The sequence below is a fragment of the Macrobrachium nipponense genome, chromosome 5 (assembly GCF_015104395.2).
Source record: "Macrobrachium nipponense isolate FS-2020 chromosome 5, ASM1510439v2, whole genome shotgun sequence".
In the NCBI taxonomy this organism is placed as follows: domain Eukaryota; kingdom Metazoa; phylum Arthropoda; class Malacostraca; order Decapoda; family Palaemonidae; genus Macrobrachium; species Macrobrachium nipponense.
Window position 1 is genome coordinate 58,270,552 of NC_061107.1, and position 16,451 is coordinate 58,287,002.

The following is a 16,451-nucleotide window of genomic DNA, read 5'->3' on the forward strand; positions in this document are numbered from 1 at the left end:
GTTCGAAAGCTTACGACCTATCCAGACTTGCCATGCTAGTAAACCTTTCCTATTGATTAAAAAGGATCCGAAGGTTTGTAGTATGCCGTGTCGGAACAAATTTTGATTTTTGGTGAATTTATGAAATAAACTTTTTTCCTTACGTCCACACGGTAACTCTTCCGAAAAATCATAAATTTTTTCGTCCGATTTTGTAATGTCTGCACCATTTTAAATTAGCCGTTACATAAAGTTTTATATATGATAATGTGCGCAATTTCATGTAGAATACAACTAAAAACAACCTATGGTTGTAGCTTTTGACAGTTTTGAAATATTTTCATATAATTAACGATAAATAGAAAAAATTCTTCCATCGGTCAAGTTTAACTCAACTGAAATGGTCGAAAACTGCAATTGTAAGCTACAACACTTACAGTCTAGTAATATTCAATCAATTACCTTCATTTTGCAACAAACGGGAAGTCTCTAGCAGAATATTTCGATTTATGGAGAATTTTTGAAAACGGTATTTTTTTATGTCCGCGCATTACGAATTTATGCATCTTTTTGTGGTAATATTTTCTCTGTGTTACCTTGATCGTTTTACAATGTGTTATATACCAAACTGATCGCAATTTAGTGTACAATACAAAGAAAAAAAATGAACTTGTTAGCTTTAACCGTTTTGCTCATATATCCCAATATTTATATATGATAATTATATTTTTTTTTTTCATTTCTGATGGTTGCATACTAAACTTCAGGCAATGTCAAAAACAAAAAAAAAAAAAAAAAAAAAAAAAAAAAAAGCCAAAAATGAACTCTTAATCTTGAAGACTAAGCGCGCTGTGATTTGAAAAAATAAATTTCCGCTTCGGCGCTCACTCGCGAACACCGTCGGCATACGGGAGACGATTTTTAAAATACTGCTTCGGCGTTTAAGGGTTAAATGTCATAGTTCATTGCGTCCAAGGAAGATAAGAAGATCTGTTCCCCTAACAAACCAATTCATCCCACTCATGTAGGTTTATCATCATTCCTCTCCCCTTGCTAGAGAGAGGAATGTCCTGCTACTGCTAATTAGGAAGGTATAAATCTACTGATACTAACCCTAACAGTATGGCCACTTCACTCAATCTTGTACCTTGTCTTATGATGGTACCCTCTTCTTACTGACCTAAGTAAAGAAGGAGACAGAAATTTGAAAAGGAAAGAGGCCAGTTAACTCCTCCATTTCACATTCATACCATCATCTTAGACAAGATACCAACTGACCCGCCAGGGGTACTGGATGAGTTACACCATTTGTTGAGCAGCCACCAAAGGACCCAAGGAAATTGTGTCCAAGGACCTCTGGGTTAACCTTATATATATATATTATATATATATATATATATTATATATATATATATATATATCTATATATATATTATGATATATATATAATATATATTTATACAGGAAATTGAAAGTGGTTTTCATAACAAAGAACCCCCCCCACATCAAATTTCAATGAACAGACAGACAACTCCTTAAAATTGCTCAATTTTGAGCTTTGATACAGTCACAGACCAACAGTCACTGTCATTTTAACAGATATGTTCTTAAATGCCAGAAGGCCCATATTCCTCTGATGACCGATTGCCTCTGTTTGGCCTGTTCCTTTACGTCTACCACCTTAATGTTCTAGGTGACGTAGTTCTTTCTATAACCAGAGTACTTTGCCAAGTCAAAGCCGGCCCTCCTGAGGGTCTCTCACACATACTCGCACCATACTGAGCATGACTAAGAAATGTATCTGTCATCATGAGCTGTGCTGCATTGACTCATTATCCCGGATTCCGGGGCCAATTGGAACTGATGTTCCTAATTACTTTTGAGTCTACGTCAAAAACCTGGTTATTGAGTACTCCCACTCTACCAAGGTCAGGGGAAGACCCCCATCCACAGTCAGTTTCCTGTTACGTGACTGATGTATGTGCCTGGTGGTAGTCCATCAAGTCTACTCTGATACAGAGTAGGTGTTCACTTATCACTGCTCCTGATTCATCTGAAGATTAGTCGGAGTGAAACGATATTCACATGCCCAATCAACAGTGAAACGATATTCACATGCCCAATCAACAGTGAAACGATATTCACATGCCCAATCAACAGTCCAATGTATATCACCATGCATGTAAACATGTAATTACAGAGATTCTTCCCTCTGTCCTGACAACCTGACCACCAGATCATTGACTGCTGACCGCATGCCTTTAATGGACAGAAACCTCCACTATACAGGCAGTCACGGCCAAAGAGTCATTCTGTATATGTGAACTAATGACCTTTGGAGTCGTGTTACGTCCGAGCTGACACTCTACACCCAAAAACTTAGAACTATTAGTTCGAAAGGGAATACTGGTCAACTTCCAGACCTTGAGATATTTAATTCTACATAACGGTGGTGCCTCTTCCCCACACGAACCTGGTAGCGATGATTGTGCTACGATAAACTTTATCAGTCACTCATCCTAGGTCCTCCTTAATTACTGGAACCCATCCTCCTGCTTGGGACATGGTGGAACAGGCATAACCTAGAGTTTGCGTAACCTCCAGGTTGTTCCCAGTATCGCAAATGGAATCCTCAGGCTCCTCAAAGGGTAAAACCCCTGAGACAGCTATTACATGGTTTATCCATTATACGAGTTCCTCTTTGGACGAGTGGTTTGTGCACTCACCTGCCAAACAGGTGGTCCAAGGTTCTACTCCCATCTCGGCCAACGCGGAATCAAAGAAACTTATTTCAGGTGATAGAAAATAATTTATCGATATAGTTCGGTTCGGATCCCACAATAAGCTGCAGGTCCCGTTGCTAGGTGGCCAATTGGTTCCTAGCCACATAAAAAATATCCAATCCTTCAGGCCAGCCCTCAGCCCTAGGAGAGCTATTAAACATCTCAGTGTTTTGGTAAAAACTAAGATCCCAACCACGAAACACCTTGTGCGGTGACCTGTTACAATATATGGGCATATTGCCAGAAACCATCATGGTGCTATTCTCGAGTAACCTAGCCCAGAATTGTACCCAACGTCACTTCACCCTACCTCACTCCTGAAGAATGGGAAACTTCCCACTTTCCCCTTCCAAATATAATGAAGATCACTAATGCCTTGACTAGCCAACTGAAGCTCGAACCCCCTATGTTAGGTTCATGACTTCAATATAGAAACTAGACCAGTATGGAAGAGACCCATTTACCGATTCCAGGTTAACCTAGCCAACAATCACTTGAACTAGTCTAAAAAGGTATAATCAATTAATAATTGACTATCTTATTTTAAGTTGGCAAGACCAGGTTGACCCTGTCTTGGTTAGGTTAGGCTATGTTAACTCTTCCAATTATGCTAAGACCCTGGTTTGGTTAGGTTAGGCTATGTTAACTCTTCCAATTAGGCTAGGACCCTGGTTTGGTTAGGTTAGGCTATGTTAACACTTCCAATTAGGCTAGGCTAAATCCTCCATCACTTACAGTAGGTTAAGTCCATCCGAGATGTACTCTTAACTAGGCTAGGCTAGTATAGACCAGCTTAACCTAGAAATCAAATGACTTAGGTTAGGGTAAAGTCGTTCAAGAAAGTTTGGGCTCTCCATGCTAGGCTACAAGAAAGTTTGGGCTCTCCATGCTAGGCTACAACCACAACCTTCTAGGCTGAGGTGGTAAAAGTGTTTCGAATTGGTAACCTATGCACTAGTATATGCTCGGCTATACTTATAACCTTACTAATTTGCCCAACCTAAGATAGTAAGGGCATGTTCAAGCGCAGCCGACCATGTTAAGTCATCAACCCACTGTTAGGCTAAATTGACATGTCGGAACCATCTAACCTATGAGTTAAGCTAAGCGGACCCGGCTAAGCTAAGAATTGTACCACTCAGACTAATCTAAGATAGTAAATTCAGGTTCAAAAACTAAACCTCAACCATTAGCTGGTCCAAGCCAGCACATGCATACCCAAACCAGTTAGTTTGGACTGTCTAAGCTAAGAACTACTACTTGGATTAACTAAGATAGTAGCAGTAGACTCGGACTGGCTGGAATAGGCTATGAATATAACCACTTGTTAGGCTAAAAGGTATGACCCAATTATCCTGGCTATAGCACCTTAGGTTACAAGTGCCCTACTTAGGCCTGGCTACCGTAAGTGGCAAAAGAAAGACATTCACCTCTTCCTTTCGACTTAAGTTTCCATTCGATTTCATTAGAAGAATGGTTCTACAGTACTTTCGAAGGAACCAACCTTTCGATTAACTTTAACTACTTGTGTAAGAGTCGAAACGTTTGGTCAATATTCCTATAGGAAGAAACCAGCTTATACCAACAAGTATATAAAACATGGGAATTCTTCTTACCTGTAAAGGTTTGAAGTTATCCAGAGTCAATCCAAAGTATGCTAATTCCCACCATTCAGGCTGCATACCATTACTAAGAGGTATCCATAACCTTCCATCAATCAGTGCATTTTACGTGTTGTTAAAAGGACTCTACATGACTAAAACAAGGTAATTTATACACTTTCGTATCCTTTTTCAAACCAAACCATGTCAATCCCTGGGAGAAGCATGCTGGCAGGTATCTCCGTGCTCCCCGGAAGGTTATTGAACTGACTAATCAAATCAATCACCTCCCCATACGAAGCCAGAAACTCATGTTTCTCTTCCCTCCAGTTCTAACGCACTGTGTTCAGCCACAGGAGACGTTAACTCACTCCTACCCTCTGACAAACGTATGGGTGGGTCATGGCTGTCCGACCATATAGCCGCAGCATCTTTGATCTTTAATGGCCACTGATGGCTCGATCTCGAATAGTCAGTAGGATCTGAGAAGGTATCTAGGCAGTCCCCGGGTTACAACGGGGGTTCCGTTCTTGAGACGCGTCGTAAGCTGAAAATCGTCATATCGGAACATCGTAAAAAATCCTAAGAAAACCTTACTTTTAATGCTTTGGGTGCATTGAAAACTATGTGAACTGCATTCTTATTGCATTTTTCATCAAAAAAAAAACTTCAAAAATTTATTATTTTGCATTTTTTGTGTCATATTTCATCTGCCAGATGAGCGTTATAGTCAGTAGGATTTTGAGAAGGTTTCTGTTTGCAATCCATTATACAAATATGAGAGCAATTTTATCATATTCCATTACTCTGACATCTAGAGTCCATGGAAAACTTTTGTAAAAGCATCGTCACATGTATCAAGTTCAACAACAGCATTGTAGTCTCTCTGCAACTCTTTGTAGTCACCACTGGCAACTCCACCTCGGCCGCTAGCCCAGCGACCGTCAACGCTTTTGCGCGTTCAGACTTGTAAACGGCTTCGTCCGATTGCTTTGAGCTTACCAGCCACTGACTTCTTGATTTCCTTGCTGATTGGGCTGTGACAGTCTGGAGTTCGAAGATGAATAAGAATTTACTCTACTCTCTTGTCTCGAGGATCAGTCACAAAATCCCTTATCCTCCAAAGCTTGACTGGTACACTCAGTGATGCCATCGAACTTAGCTATGACACCATCTAGAGAAGACGACGAATCACGCCTTTCTTTTTGTCTTACTTAGCATTTTCACCTCTAGATCCTGTTTATTCTTCATTACTGTGTGATCACGCCTTTTCTTTTTGTCTTACTTAGCCATTTTCACCTCTAGATCCTGTTTATTCTTCATTACTGTGTGTACCCAATGAGTAAGAAAGCATATTAGGTTCCAAAGGCAGCGAAGTAAATCGAGAATCAGTAGGATGTGACATCATGACTACCGCCATTTGCAAGCGGGTTTGGCTATGACGTCAACACGCTTGATGGAAGCGTGAGGCTGTTTATGGTGCTCTTGCAGCCAAGATCAAGAGACCCAACCTTCTGTGGCATTGCTACTTTACAAGGATGTGACAGTCTTGGCTCGAAGATGAAGAAATCATTCTTCTCCTCTTGGCACGAGGGTCAGTCACGACGTCCTTGATTCTAGCCTTTTCCAACTCTTCACAGCAGCCACACTAGACTAACTTTCCATCATTCACTTGTTCGACAATTACAACTACTTCTTGTGCTTTCATATAGTAATAGGGATGTAACAATCCTGTTTCGAAGATGGAGAAGAAACTTCTCCCCTTGGCTCTAGGATCAGCTATGAAGTCCCTATTTTTCCATGATTGGCAGGAGAACACACAGGCATCAAAGCCAGTCACCTAAGCCTGATGATGCCTAAGCGGAAGGATATAGAGGAAAGACTTGTGTCTTTTCCATTATGTGACTTATATCTCCTAACGCTTGTAATTTCTCTCAAAAAACAATGTGCATTAAACCTCCAATCCGAAAGCATAGTGTAAAGTACAGTAGAGCCCGTCTCATGACCGTATTGAACTCGACATAATCGGATTTCGCCACTAAATTTCCAATAAACTTTGTATTGGTGTTCATACAAAAACCCAGATTCCAACCCCCAGATCATATGATGTTTGTAAACAAAACTGTTTCCGCCAGCCGCCGCTAGTTGGCGTCATCCAGTGTTACCAAATGTAGCATAATTTCATGCTTTTTTACCATAATTTGACCCAAGAATTGGAGCTTAGCATAAATTCTATCATACTTAGGTTCCAGTAAAATTTTAGAATATATTTTCACTAAAATTTTAAAAAAAGTGCAGAAAATTCCTCAATTTCATACAAAGCCACAGTTAATATATGTATCTTCATTGTGAAATTGCCTCAAAAGCAGCATTAACAAATGAATTGATTGCTAAGTTTGAACCCAACTAAGGAATGTTAAATTCTGTGAATATAAATACCCACAGTGGCATGACAAACGATCAGTAAAGTGTGAATAATGTTTTTCTTCATGAGTAAAGTTGATTTTTTTGTTTTTTTCCTTTTTTAAGTTTTATTTTTTTTAAGTTATCAAATTTTAATTGTCTAAAGTGATTTTCAAACAAGTTTTCAAGTATTTATTAATTGTGTATGTGATCTGTTAAAGAAAAACTGGTGGTCAGTGGTATGATAATGATCAGTAATATGTACGTATGTTTTTCTTCTTGAGTAGAGGTTTGTTTGTTTTCCTATTTTAGTTTTAATATTTTAGTTGATATCAAAATTTTATATTTGAAGTCATTTTCACACATTTTTCAAGTATTAATTGTGTATGTGACCTGTTAAAGGAAATAGTGTCTCAGTGGCATAATAATTATGCAGTAATATTAAAATTTCTTTGTTTTTCTTCAGAGTAGAGACTTATTTGTTTTCCTTTTTTAGTTTTAATTTATTAGTAGAGATATAAAAATTTTTGAATAACTTCTGAAGTGATCTTCACACATTTCTCAAATTGAAGTGATCTTCACACATTTTTTCAAATTGTATAATAGTAATTGCATATGTGATCTGTTAAAGAAAAATGGTGCTTTATTTCGAGTTTGCTAACATGTAAAGATCATCAAATAAATAGTTATACAACTGCAATTCGTCATTTGTAACATTTCACCTAATATATAAATGTTTTAAATTCCATTACATCGTTGTTTTAGTTCAAATGTATTAGAAAAATTAGATAATGATAGATTAACAGCATAATTCTGGCATAAAATTGCACCACATTTGGCATATATTTTTGCTATTTAGCGTACATCTGACTTGGACCGACTAGCATAATTTAGAAAACTCCGTTGTAACGCTGGTGACGCCACTCAGCATAGTTTAAAAAGTCTGCAGCTGCTGTTAACAAACAGTCAAAACACGTGTCTTGCACATCTTGTGCGCATTTCTTTTTCTTTTTCGGCGGTATTACTGTATACGCAGTTACCTCTTTTATCATGATGGGTTCCATGACAGCCACTTCACACAAGGCGAAAGAGGAAAAGTGTTTGCATGGCATCTCACGTTTTCTTCTATCAAAATGTTTCCTCCATTCCCAACTCCAAAATAAACCTTAAGTTTTGTCTATCCTCTCCCCTATAAGACAATGCTCACACATGAGGCGTGCATTTCAGTAGCAAATACATTACATATTTAAGTGTTAGGTTTGGAGTGAAGGCAATGTTACGTACGTAGGTTACATGTGCGGTTTGGTAGCGAATGCAATCTTTGAGCTTTGTTAAGCTTGCCAGTAAATAAGATGTTAGCCATAGCTTAAATCAGAAAAGCCACTATGGTATATTTATGTGTAGTAATTAAGATGATTCTTTTATGCCTACTGTAATACGTCAATGTTTACGTGTGAGATTTGGTAGTGAAAACACTGTTACATGCATAACGTGCGGTTCGGTAGCAACGCAATCTAAGCTTTTTAGGCTTGCCAGTATAGAAGAGGTTAGCCTTAGCTGAACTCAGAAGCCGCTATGGTATACAATAATTATAGAAATCAAGTCGATTCTTTTATGTCTAACTGTAAAAAATACGTCAATGTTTATGTGCGAGATTTGGTAGTGAAACCACTGTTACCTACGTAAGTGTGCGGTTCAGTAGCAACGCATCTTTAAGCTTTATTAAGCTTGCTGGTAAAGAAGAGATTAGCCTTAGCTGAAATCAGAGAAGCCGCTATGGTATACGTAGTACATAGTTATAGAAATTAAGAGATTCTTTTATGTCTACTGTAAAAATAAGTCAATGTTTACGTGTGAGATTTGGTAGTGAAACTACTGTTACATACATAACATGTGCGGTTCGGTAGCAACGCAATCTTTAAGCTTTATTAAACTTGCTGGTAAAGAAGAGGTTAGCCTAGTTTAAAATTCAGAGAAGCTGCTATGGTATACGTAGTAGTTACAGATATTATGACTCTTCTTTTATGTCTACTGTAAAAATAAGTCAATGTTTATGTGAGATTTGATAGTGAAACCACGTAACGTGTGTGTGGTTCGGTAGCGAACGCAATCTTTAAGCTTTGTTAAGCTTGCTGGTGAAGAAGGGGTTAGCCTTAGTTTAAATCAGAGAAGCTGCTGTGGTATACGTAGTAGTTACAGAAATTATGATTATTCTTTTGTGTTTACTATAAAAATATGTCAATGTTTACGTACTAGATTTGGTAATGACACCAGTTTACATATGTAACGTGTGCGCGGTAATGAACGCAATCTGTATGCTTAGTTTGTAAGCATCCTTGTAAAGAGATTAACCTGATATTAAACTCAAGAGATGCTGGTACGTAACGTAATAGTATAGTAATTATAGAAATTAAGAAGATTCTTTTACTTATACAGGCGGCCCTCGGTTAGCGGCAGGGGTTCCGTTCCTGGCCACCGACGCCAAGCGATTTTCGACGCTGAGCGATTTCAAAGCCTACGGCCGCCGCACACCTTCTTTCGAAACTCTAGCCCAGTCAAAGGTGCCGTAATACCCACAACGGCGCAATAAGTAAAATTATATTTATGCAGTATAGTACTATAGAAGTTTACTGTACAGTACATGTGGGTGTCTAGAATATGTAAAGATATAATAAAGTTTATACAGTGTACAGGTAGCTGTAGTGTTCAGGTTACGATCATTAGTCTTACGATAGTCCGATTTTATGAGAGATCAAATTACAATGGCCTAACTTTATCCATCTTCTAGTTACATAAGTTCAATAACAGCAAAAGAGAATGATGAAAGTATGGTTTTAACGTTATACTCGTTGCAAGTGAAACGTGTACAGCATGAACAATGAACGAGAAACGACTTTTTTTTTTTTCTAAGTGCAACGAACTGGATAACATCTGTTTGGCTTGTATTTCAATCATTGTACTACAGTACAACATTACCGTATTTGTTATAACTGAAGCTGAGAAAACTGTTTCAAGCTGCTAATGACTATTATCGTACATCGGCAACAAGGATAAAACTGCAGTAAACGTCTGCCATCAAACACAACTGTAAATAAAATTGGGATAAAATCATTTTAATCAAAACTACTGTGCTTGAAAGAACACATTTTACTGTTGGTTTCATGCCGATATAAGATAAATAACGTAAAGTTCGTATTATGATGATATAAAGGATTATTGCGAATGGAATCACATAATTTTTTACGCAATAACATGCGCCAACGTAATCTGTTAACGAAAAAAATAGTAGTTCATATTCACAACGAGACATATTCAATAAATATTTCCACCTAAAAACAGCTGTATAAGGAAAAAATAACTTTGTCTCATATAAGTCAAGTATGGTAGATATTCGCTAATGCTAACTAGAAGCTAAGAGCATTCCATCAGAATTGCGTTATGGTGAAACAAACTTGTATTCATCAGCTGATTTCAAACCACAACATTGGCCGCTCCGCGGTATACCGGCTTAAATTTACGTAGTATTTTAAAATACAATATATGAGAATAACATACAATATTCTTGGATACAGTGAAATAATGTATAACTTTTTAAAGGATTTATGGAAAAGATGCATAATTAAAAAATAACACAATGCATTTTTCGGTATGGCGGACAAGAACGAACATGAAAAAAACATCCACTGACAATGTGGATCGTAGTTACAAAGGCTGCCTTAATTTGTATCTTATTTCTGTACAAAAATGAAAACACCTTTACGTAATATTTTCATACACATTTTAAACATAAAAGCATAAACAATTAAAAAATCGACACATCGATCGCTAAATTTGGACTCCTTTTTTTTTTTTTTTTAACTCGATATTTTCGGAAGAGCGGCAGACGGCAGCATACAAGAACGAACTTGAAAAAACATAGTAGTCGATAACTTGAAGGGCAGTTTTCAAAGCTGCCTTTTTATCATATTTCTGCACAGAAATAAAAATACCCTATTCGTAATACATTTTCATACACTTTAAACATAAAAGCATAAATTTATTTATAAAATCGACCACATCGATCGCTAATTTGCACTTTTTTAAATTGATATTTTCGGAAGAGCGGCAGGCGGCGGCTCACAAGAAAGAACATGAAAAAACACTCGTATTTGATAACGTGAAGGGCAGTTTCAAAGCTGCCTTTGTATCATATTTCTGTACAGAAATAAAAATACCTTTCACGTAATACATTTTCATACACATTTTAAACAAAAGCATGAACATTTATAAATCGACACATCCATAGCTAAATTTGCACTTATGTAACTCGATATTTTCGGCATAGAACAGCGTCAGAGGCATATATTTTCCCCTAATACCTACGTATAACTCTCCATAAAATTTGTTAATATAATTTGCATAACCTTTATGGTCTGAACGGCATGTCTACAAATGTATGAACGTTTTAGACAACGGCGCTGTTAACTGAAATTGTGCCGTAAAGATACCTTTAAAATGCCTATTTTTGTAATGAATATTTTTGACGACTGCCGTAAAACCGATTCGCCGTTGAGTGATTGCGCCGTTAACCGCGGGCTGCCTGTACGTGTATATATTTACCATGTACCATAATTATTTTTCTTAGTCCAATAACCTTGAAACCAGCCCTGATATTAGACAAAAATTTGCAGTCGTAGAAGACGCTCCTGTTATAAGGATATTTTTATGGAAACAAAACCGTTAGTAAAACTGTTATATCATAATCAGTATACAGTTGACTGTAATACTGAACGTAAACATTTATTGGTTTATATCGACGATATGGTTTGTTTACAAAGTCCCGCTATAAGCCACCAGGGCTGTGCTATGGTACATCCTTTAATGCCACATCCTGCCGACTTGATGTAGCCAATTTTTCGTAAATTTTTGATAACAAATATATATTGGGTTTAATTTTAATAGTTTATTAATTCACTGTAATAATTAGACATGCTTTTCAATGTTTTATTATGTTAGCAACACATTTTGTGCTTACCCACTACACTACAGTCTACTTGCATAGTTACCTAGGTAGCCTATGGCGCTCTCCGGTCAACAATCGATGGACGTAGACCAGTTTTCTTTTATACAGTACAGTAATACCTCGAGATACGAAAGGCTCAACTTACGAAAAATCCAAGTTACGAAAGCAAAGACGAAAAAATTTTACTGCTCTACATACGAAAAGTTTTCAAGATACGAAAGGTTTCTGAAAGTCTGAGATTCGCCCCATAACAATTTTGAAATTCGCGCGCACGCCGCCATCTTAGTTATAGTAGACTCGCCACCATCCTCCTGCTCTCCATTGGTTCCTGATGTAGCCAAGCCATGAGATCCTTCTCTCTAATTGGACAGCATCCCTCCCATCATGCATCTTCTATACATACATACTACGTGTTGGCTGCTTTACCTCGGCCACTTGGCACCCGAAACTTTACCGTACGCAATCGGCATTCGTTCGCTCCAACGATTTCGTTTAGTAACATAAATTTGTTAGTGATTTCGTTGCAGTACATACATATCGTGTTGTGCTACTTTATCGTGTTGTGAGAACGTATAACTTAATTACGTACAGTACATAGAGTCATGGGTCCCAAGAAAGTTGCTGAAGTTCACAGAAAGAAGAAGAGAATGCTTTCTATGGAGACAAAAATGGAGATAAGAAAAAATATGAAGCTGGCTTGCGGTTGAGTGTGATCGCTAAGGAATACAGCCGAAATCCGTCGACGATAGGCACATCCTTAAGCAGAAGGAAGCCATCAAAGCAGCTACACCTTCCAAGGGCGTCACTATTTTGTCCAACAAGAGGAGCCATGTGCATAATGAAATGGAAAGGCTGCTTCTTGTATGGATCGAGGACAAAGAAATCGATGGCGATACAATAACCAAGACGGCAATCTGCCAGAAGGCCCGCACTATTTTCGGCGATTTGATTGCCCAAGCCAAAGACGACGGCGGAGAGGGGACAGCAACGGCAACCCCAGAGTTCAAGGCTTTCTCATGGGTGGTTCGAAAAATTCCGTAAAACGGACTGGCATCCATTCGTGGTGAAGAAATTGAAATTACGTAACTATAAAAAAGTAAAACGAAATGTAAAAATCAAAAAAAGACAAAATAAATTTTATTTTAAGTTTTTTGTAAAGTTAAGTGTTACAGTTTTGTTAATGTGTTTTGTAAAGTTTAGTTTGTTTTTCTGACATTTTTTTAAGTGTTTCATAAAGTTAAGTGTACGTATCTGCCGTTTGTCCTCCTCCTCCTCCTCTGCCGCCACTTTCGGAGATAGCCTCACCTCGAAAGGTAAGCTTCGACATTTTACGTTACAGTAATAATATTTCTTGTACACTAATATACACTTTATTTACAGGTTGGATTTTTATTCTTAATTTAGGTATTGAATGGTCCAAATTGTTGTAGTATTTCATTGTTTATAGGTCAATTTAGCTTTATTATGAAATTTAATGGGGTGTTTTTGGAGGGCTTGGAACGGATTAGCCATTTTACATGTAAAATGTGTTCCAAGATACGAAAAACTCATTATACGAAGGCCGCCTCGGAACGGATTAATTTCGTATCTCAAGGGTACTACTGTATAATATTACATTTAAAAGGTATACAGTAAGTTTAATTTAATATGATATTTATTTAACACTGAACTTAGTTAGCTGTATTTTACATGTAAGTATTGTATAAAAAGGAAAGGGTAGGGTAATAACTGATGGTCAAGAACGGATAATCCATTTTCAGTTATTTCTTATGGGAAAACTTGATTCACATCTCGAAATAATCGAATTTCGACGCTCCTTTTGGGAATGAATTAGCGTCTAGATCAGAGGCTCTACTGTACTCTTGTACCTCGAAATGAAAATGGAAGCATGTCTTCCTGTAGGCCGCAGCTGTGAAGTGACGTCATGGCAGTCGCCATGTTTATGACGTCACTGAGCATCCCGAATGCGAAGCCAGCACCCTACCAGGAGTGCAAGGCTGTTGTTATTCTCGTAGGATAGCCAACCTGACATTAAAGGCTGCCTTGTTGCACTATCTGCTTCTTTACAGATGGCGACGCATCCAACCTCCATTCACTGCATATCAGGATAAAAGGGACATCCATCACTTGGGACCCTGGATGGCAACACGACGTTATACATCAAGCCAACTGTTCCTTCTTGGGTAGGTTGCCTGATAAGCATAACGCCGGCCGCACACTGCATCCTCTCTACCCCACGTATCTGGAACGAAAACAAGATGGTGATGCACACCTCTCCCTGCAGGGAAAGGAGCACAATTAGTCACAATTACTTCCAAAGCACATCCAGATACATCAAAACTTTGGATTATGAGCAATCCATATGAATATGTGATATTCCAAGGCACAGGTAACGAATAACCATACCTTAAGACTTTCTTCACCTACGACTTACTACACGATGAGTACTTCGACATCGAAACCGACAAAGAAATTAACAGGGCATTTATCTGCTTCTTGTGATATCTAGTGTCTTGCAGCATGAGAAGGCTTCATGTTTCACATACTCGGAAATTCCAAACAACAAACTGAAAAACAACCACGGGGCAACTAAAACCGGCTTTAAAAGGACTGAGCAAACACGTCACGTCCTCACTTAAAGGCGGTAGAAAATAACGAACGGAGAGCCACGAGTTAATGAGGGGGGTATGTGGGTGGCTCCACAGGTCTCATGACAAAGCACAGATGCCAACTAGTCCCTTGCGTACACAATTATTTTAAACTTTTACCGGTTTGCAGCTGGGGCTGAGTATTTATCCTAATGTTAAGACTGCAAGTTTGTTTCATGTATGAAACAAAATACGAAAATGTAGAGGAAAAGTTGAAGAATATAGGGAGAGTCCAGAAAAATGGCTTGGTAATGACAATAGTTTCATTTTGACGTTATAAGTTGATCGAAAAAGAAAAAAATGTGACCGTTGTCAACATTATCGTTCGTCCTCCCACTCCAGACGAAGCTGTTCCATGGCTTGCTTGGTTGGGGGTAAGGTACTTCCAAGAAAAGTCACAATCCATTAGCAACCAACTTTATCTTGGCATCTTCTGGAGATTCAGAGCCCTGCCTAAAATCTAACGTCTCTTATGGGATGCACTAACGCGTTTTGCGCTACTTTTACCATAAAAACTTTGCGAATGCATATCATAAAAAAGGTTGTTCCTTGTGACGTCTCTATGTAAACTCACACGTGTCTACAGGAACAACTTGGCTGGCGTATTGATACCCGAGTTACATGGTCTAAGGTATGATCTAGCCTATGGAAATTGCTATTCTCCAAAAATAAAAAAAATTTACCCCTACCACACGTACAAGAAAGTTTGGTAAATTTTACGTTAGAGCTGGACATCAGTCAGGTAGAAAGTGGGGTAAGGTAATTTTGTGTACTATTACATCAATTGGATATGAAAGTGTTAATCTCTCAAAGAAAATATAATAAATTAAATATCTCTCTCTCTCATGTAATATAACATTCATTCCAGTATTGTTATTCACGATTTCCACTGGATATTGCCCAAATATAAAAGAATTATCTCTTATATTTAAGATCGTGTTTCTATTTACACATGAAATTTAATTTTAGTTTCATAACATCACTTAGAGTAAAGTTTCTAGAAAGCAACAAAAACCATGACTGAAACTCCTCCCCATTCTAGAGTTGCCAGACATGTCAAAGATTTAAGAAAACTGTATCATAACTTTTCTTGCCAACAGTACATACATATGTTATACCTAATACAACTGAAACTTCCATAAAAAGTAATGTATGAAGAAGTGGCTAGATCAATGATGCACAGACATTTTTTAATTTACTTACCGTATATTTCGGCGTATAAGTCGACCCTTTAGCCCAAAAAAATCATGCCAAAATAAGGGGGTCGACTTATCTAACGGTAACAAAAAGTGAATCTTTATTTATTTTGGCAATATCGGTACAGGAATCCAGGCTTTACAGTTGGCTAATAACAATGACAGCCTTGTTGAGGTAACTATGTATGTAAATACCAGTATTAAAAACATTTCACACTGTAATACGACAACAATATTACATTAGAACATCCATTACCTTAAATAAAATGAAAAAAATAAAAAAAACAAAGTAACTTGAAGAAACCCCAATCGAACAGCAAGTGTAAACATTGCGTAGCCATTTGTAGTACAGTAATTGAGAAGGATGCGTTCATTCTGACAGTTTTGTATTTACCGGGTATTATTCAAAAACATTTATGGTATGAAATCTTTATTATCACTTTAAATAAAATAAAAAAAAAAAAAATTTGTATTTGTTATAGTAAATATGTATTTAATCCTTCAAAATTACTTGAGTCATCGTCATTTGAATTAAACAATTCATCAAAAAATTATCATTCATGGTTTCATATAAGGATCCAGTTTGAATCGGTGAATCAACTGCAGGTTCGTTTTCCCTCAAATGAGCCTGTTTATGCCATAGAAGAACCAATGGTCAAGGAATATTCCAACATAATAATAAAATACCGGCACGTCGTTTTAACAACTTAATCAAAAAACATTAACTTGAGTGGCAGTTGTACATACATATAAACGTAAGCTGTTATGCAGCGTTAGTTAGCGCTTTGTTTGTTTACATTACACTCGAGTAACGTATCTCCGTTTCGTCATTTCTAATC